The 6,765-nt window shown below is 31.5% G+C and overlaps 1 long non-coding RNA gene across 1 annotated transcript; it reads right to left on the bottom strand.

Moving 5' to 3' along the window:
- Positions 1-1,847: 1,847 nt before the first annotated feature.
- Positions 1,848-6,542, bottom strand: LOC120087653. The gene is made up of 2 exons (XR_005484638.1): positions 5,963-6,542; positions 1,848-5,513 (listed from the first exon to the last, which is right to left on the bottom strand). It is a non-coding gene; the product is annotated as an uncharacterized LOC120087653 (long non-coding RNA).
- Positions 6,543-6,765: the final 223 nt, after the last annotated feature.

Below are 6,765 nucleotides of genomic sequence, written 5' to 3'. Positions count from 1 at the left end.
AGGGGTAAGTAGATAAATTGCTCACTTAAGGATTGATTCTGGGGCTTGAACAATGTGGTGTCACACCTTCTCATGGCTCGAGAAGTATTCACTCATAGCAGGACTATGATGTATTGTTCAATAGAGGAATCAGTGGTACTTAAGGAGTTAAATGTAACTACAGGGACAAAATGGTAAATTGGCCCAACTGTACTTACGAGTGATTTGTTTAGGGTCATCGTACTGTTGATTGGTTATATCCAATGGACACAAAAATATATCTGTAGTGCGAAGAGTGCAGCTGTCGGTCTTTAGTGGAATGTCCAACAGTTAACGGATGGTGGAATCGTGATTAAAGAGTTTAGTCAGTTATTCATATACCGTTGGAGCTTCATGCTACAGGTCCATAAGGTCCCCTTGGTAGCTCAATGGATTTATGTTGAGAATCAGTTTTTGGGTTAGTTTGAAGTGTTCAAATGAACAAGAGGAAATTTGATTATATATGATATAATTAAACCGATTCAATTATATGTGATATAATTGATTTGATATATTAGATACATTAATTGAGAAATTAATATAAATATGATTTATATTAAATGCAATAAAGGAGAAAAAGAACTATGGTTTAAATATTAGTGATATTAAAACTATAGGTTATAAATATAATATGATAAATTAGTTATCATATTTATTTATAATAAAACAATTATGATAATTGTTTGGTGGTTTATTTTTTCTCATTTAACCGTTAAAAGTGGGAAGTTATTATCAGTTTTAATAACTGAAGGATAAAAATGAAAATGTTTTACATTTTTCAGAATTGCATCATATACGATTGGGTAGAGAAATTCTATACGATAGCCTTTGAGAGAGTAAATGATCAAGATCCTCGTTACTAGACGATAGCTCCTCGTTTGCTATACGATCGAGTATCCAACTCTATACGATAGATGTTTCTCTTTCTCCCATTTACTCGATTGTTTGTTCGATCGTTTAGTTCCTCCTTCCCTCTACCAAATCCACACATTGCCCATACCTCCTGGATTCTCACATCGAGAATACCAAGGTAACCTCTTGGTGGTGTCGAGTTTACTGTTTGAGGGTCGAAGATTGAGTTTTACTCGATCGTGGGCGATGATCTGACAGTTCGTGATTTTCACTGGTTATTCGCTGTGTTCATGCACTTGATCGAGTTTGTTTGGATGCTTGACTGGTGTTGATCAAGGGAGTACTTGAAAAAGAGTTCTTCAAAGGTATGTCACTTGATTCCTTGTGTATTTAAATTAAAAGCATGCTGTAATTTACTTAATGATGCATAACTGTTGTTGTTTGTTTGTAAATACTTTGTTCTTTCACAATGGGTTTGGAACGATCTGCTTCCGCTCAATGGTTCTCTTGTGTAAGAGTTCCTTCATTCAATTCCTTCAGTCTTGATGACAAAGTGTCTCACACTTAGGGAGAGCCTAAGTTTTTCTTCACTAATATTCAGAAACTTAGGAGGAGCCTAAGTTCTATTGAGAAAATGTCCCTTATCAAGGGGGAGCTTGGTTGATCAATTATAAGTTAGACTCTATCTGTGTCGCTTTTATTGTCATTATTTTAATGATAAATACAACGTTGTAAACACTTGACCTTTTTATATTAGTGAATTTATCTTTCCTAAACATACTGCCTCCTAAACGTTGGTGGTATATCATTGAACCGTTACCAAACTTTGTGTTTTATTCTCTCAGTTCGTTGTTGGTACTTTATTTGTTGTTTATGTAATTGCCAAGACTCTCTGTGGAACATTTGCGTTATGTGTAATGGATCACCTTAATATTTCAATTCTCTTTCCATTGACTTCTTGTTATACCTAAATGGACTTTTAATAGTAAAATAGTGTATTCTTTTATTCCAGTATACATAGAGGAGACATAACTTACCTCTCTACAGATTCATAGTTTTGATCTTTCATATCTAGCAATTATTGAAAAAAGAAAGTTTGATCAAGAAAATAATATAACGTAAACCATAGAAAAGAAAGTATTAGGAAATTGAACTAATGTAGAAAGATGGGTGAAGGGGAAAAGAGACTTCAATAGCACTTTCCATCATCTGTAGAACTTTTTTCATGGTGGGCCTTAAGGATGGTTCCTCTTGAATGCACCAAATTCCTATCATCACAAATTTCTTCACCCTCTTCGATCCATCTTTGCTTCGTCATCATTTTCTATCAATAGCTCCATTTTCCCATCGTTGAAGTAGCCATAAACCCAAATCTGCCAATACCATTTGTTCTTCATCCTTTGCTTTCTCCTCAAAATTTCTTCTACAGCATATAATCTCTAGCAACAATATCCCAAAACTATAAATATCCACCTTCACTGTGATGGGGACGCTTCTAAACCACTCTGGAACTACATATCCTTTGGTTCCTCTAATTGTTGTCAAAGTTCGAGTTTGATCTTTTTTCAAAAGTTTTGCCAGACCAAAGTCTGCAATCCTTGCAGTAAATGAGTCATCCAAAAGGAAGAAGAAAAGGGAAGAAACCTTTTGTTGATTGCACACCTAGACAACATAGCTTTCAGCAACGGGACGAATCCTTTCTAAAAAAATTAAGAAAACAACATGATAATTTTAAATAAATTTAAATCATATCTAATAATTAAAATCCAAATCCCAACAAAATCTCACCTAAACAAGTTTAAAAACGCAATGAATTTTGCTAATATTGTGGGAAAATATACTTTCGATTTGATGGAAATCATACAATTCAAAAAGTGGTCATCTTTCTAATTGGATATTTTCTTTTGACCATCTAACACAATTTCTCAAAATAATAAATAAAGAAACATGTGCAATTGTGAGAATTGGAATTTCTAGCCAAGGTCCTTGATCTCTTTAAAATAGTTTTTCAAGTGTTTAATTAAATAAATAAGTTATTTTAGAAAAAAAATCAAATATTCGACAACCATTCAAAATAAATTTTGAAAAAACTGAGTTTATAAAATAAGTTAGAATAAACACTTAAAATCATTTTTTAGAAAAATGTTTTTAAGTGTTTAATTGCTAATCTCTCCTTAATTTGTGTAATTCATAAAATTACCAAAACGACCCAAAATTATCTATCTCACTTATACTATATATATTGTCATGGCTACCACTACCCTCTATTGGTCAACTCCAACCACTGTCGCTATTAGTCTCCACCTTCACCGTCGGTCACCATGGCCACCACTACCGGAAAACTTTTTTTTAATGATATTTAAAACAAGAATTTTTATAAGGTTAAGTTTGTAATACTTCTTATAGGAATTTGTTGTTAAGACTGCAACACGTATGTAAGTTTGAGGTGTAATTTGATGAAAGTAATTGTTTATGTGAAAATTGATACAATTTGACGAGTTTAAAGGTTTGTTGCTTAATCTTTCAATGTGCTATACTCCAAATATACAAGATAAGGTTTATAGTTTGAGGTAGGAGGTCTAATGACAAAGAGCGGATGTCTTATCTTAATGAAGGGAATGTATGACAATTACCATTAACATTAATTTACTTTGATGCTACAATTTGTTGAGTTATATCCATTGGTTCAATTCTTAATTTGATTAGAAAATATAGCTTAGGTTTATATTTAAAAAAATGAAAAAAAAAAACTATCTTTTCTGTCTTCAAGTTTTGAAGAGTAGGTATATTTGGTCTTTAAGCTTTTAAAATGTACCTTTTTTCCTCCCAACTTTTAAGAATAGGTGGTGCATTGGTTCCTAAGTTTTCAAAATGTAACTTGTTAGTCTCCAAATATGTTTAAAAAGTCATCACTCAAAAAATAATAACAAAGCATCTCTACCATTCATCTAAAATCTATGTTGATCACCAAAAAAATAACCAAAAAAAAAAAAGATCTCTCCCATTTTTTTTTATCGAAAACCTTTAGATGGATTTTCTGCCATTTTCTTTAAAAAAATATCAGAGTATTGTAAGTAAAAATACCATACCTAAATATCTTGAAGTTTTAAATGAAAGGAAAGATTTTCATTCTATAAATTCTACTAATATTGTCTTAATACCTAAAAACTCCTAATCCTTCTTTAGTTGGAGATTATAGGCCTATTAATTTATGTAATCTTTCTTATAAAATTATCTCTAAGTCTATAGCTAACAGGCTTAAACCTTTTTTAGAGCAGTTGATCTCTATTTCACAAGCTGCTTTCATTTCTGCGCTCAATTCACGATAACATTATTATAGGTCATGAGTACTTACATTTCCTCAAATCTCGGAAAGGAAACAAAGAAAAAGCAACACCTGTAAAACTTGATTTAAGTAAAGCATATGATCGTGTTGAATGGAAATTCCTAAAGACATTTTACTTAAATTAGGCTTTGATTCATCTTAGGTATCCTTAGTCTTAAAATGTATTTCTTCTGCAAGTTTCTCAATTATAATCAATGGTTACGCTAAAGGTAATATTATTCCATCTAGAGGTTCGCCACGAAGATCCACTATCCCCTTATCTATTCTTTTTTTTTTTTTTTTTTTTTTTTTTTTTTTGTCGAAGGATTATCATCTATATTTCAAAATGCAAATCAGAATAATCTGATTTTTGGAATTCATCTCAATATATCTTGCCCTAATATTTCTCATTTATTATATGCTCATGATAGTTTAATTTTTTTTTTTGTAAAGCATCTGAAACTGAATTAATTAACCTTAAAAATATTTTACTTCTATTTGAGGCAGCTTTCGGTGAATATATAAATTTTGACAAGTTCTGTATGATTTTTTTCATCTAATGTGAGTTCTGATCGTGAACATTTTTTAAGCAATCTTTTAGGTATTTCCCATGTAAAACAACATTGTAAATTACTTGGGTCTTCCATCATATTTATCAAGGTTTAAATCAGCTGAATTCAAATTCGTCCAAGAAAGAATATGGACGACTATTCAAAACTGGAAAATGGCATTTTTCTCGAAAGCTAGTAAAGAAATTTTAATTAAAAGCATTGTCTAATCTATTCCTACTTATGTCATGAGCTTATTCAAACTTCCTAAGTCTTTTTGTGAAGAGATTACAAAAGCCTTAACTAATTTTTGGTGGGGATCAACTTTTAATAAAATGAGGATGGAATGGAAGAAGTTAGGCCTACCAAAATCATTGGGTGGCCTTAATTTTTGTGCTTTATTTGATTTTAACCAAGCATTAATAGCCAAAAGGTGTGGAAAATGGTAGAAAATCCAAATTCTTTTGGAGAATGATACAATCCAAATTCTTTTGTATCTACCATCCTTAAAAGCTTATATTTTAATGAGTGTTCGATTCTTGAAGCATCCATCAAATCAGGTTCATCTTTCATTTGGAAAAGTTTTATATGGGGAATAGAACTTCTATCTAAAGATCTTCGATACAGAGTTGGGAATGGTAATTCAATATGTTTCTTTTCAGACCCTTGGATTCCAAAGCCTTCATCATTCAAGCCTACTTGCTTTAACCCTTTAACATTGAACCTTTATGTTGCTGATTTCATTCTCCCAATGGGTGGTTGGAAAGAATCTATTTAAGAAGATTTATTAAATGATGAGAATGCGGATTATATCAGGAAAATTCCTACTACTAATAATAATCTTCCTAACAAACTAATTTGGAACTAGTCAGGAATCTATTATGTGAAAAGCTGCTATCAACTTTTTATGAGAAGTATTATAAATGAAGATAGTCCAAGCTTCAATCCAATGGCTAATGTTTTGGGAAACATTTGGAAATTAAAAATTCCTAAAAAAATAAAACATTTAATTTGCAGAGCACTTCATAACATTCTTCCTACCATAAAAAATTTAAGGAAGAAAGGTTTGAATATCACTGAATAAGTTAGTAAATGATTCCCCGATTCCTGAAAGTTCAATTAGAGCGGATTGGATTCAGAAATATATGACTGAATATATAAATTTCAATATGTAATCACTAAATCAGAAAAAAAAAAAAAAAATTCCTTACAAGCTCACCTAATCAAGTTAAGTGGATTCGCCCTCCAGCTGGTTTTGTGAAGATTAATGTGGATGTTGCCTGGAGAAAAGAAGCTTCAAACCTGGGAATAGACATCGTTGCAAGGGAATCAACTGGAAATTTTATCAGGCTTGAAATGCTAAACATGCAAAACAACTCCGAGCCTCCATTATCAGAGATGTTGGCGATTCTGGAAGGAGTGAAAGTGGCAGAAAGATGGGGTTTCTTTGATATTATTTTAGAATCTGATTGTCTAACAAGAATTAATCTTCTAAATTGTAAAGCCTTATCCTATTGTGAGGTTGAATGTTTAAAAAAGAAAATAGATGAGCCGACTTCTTTTTGTAACTCTTTAAATTTTGTACATGTTAAAAGAAATGGAAATAGAATGGCCCATGAGGCTAGAAATTTCAAGATGCAGTGATAGCCTCCCTAATTGGGCTCTTTCTATCAACTCAGAAATGTATCTCTTTGTATGGCTCATGAGTCTTAATAAAGATGTATTTTTTTTTTCAAAAAAAAAAAAGGAAAAGAAAAGAAAAAGAAAAACAAGAAGCTTAAGTAGGAAAAAAAAACAGAGCACATACCATGAAGCAATCCTTTGTAAAGGCAACCTCTCTCTTTCATTGTATATAAGCTTAAAGTTTAAGTAAATTTCATGTTTCTTTTACTAAGAAAAGAAAGGTTGAAAAAAAATTCTATATTTTGTCTTCATCCTTTCTCAAATTTTCTCGAAGAAGGATGTCCACCTTCCCTACTAACATTTTTCCCTAATCAAATCTATATGAAGTTTTTTTTAGAG

Source organism: Benincasa hispida, chromosome 10 (assembly GCF_009727055.1).
Source record: "Benincasa hispida cultivar B227 chromosome 10, ASM972705v1, whole genome shotgun sequence".
Taxonomy (NCBI): domain Eukaryota; kingdom Viridiplantae; phylum Streptophyta; class Magnoliopsida; order Cucurbitales; family Cucurbitaceae; genus Benincasa; species Benincasa hispida.
Note: the sequence above shows the minus strand (reverse complement) of the source record. Positions and strands in the feature narration are given on the sequence as shown.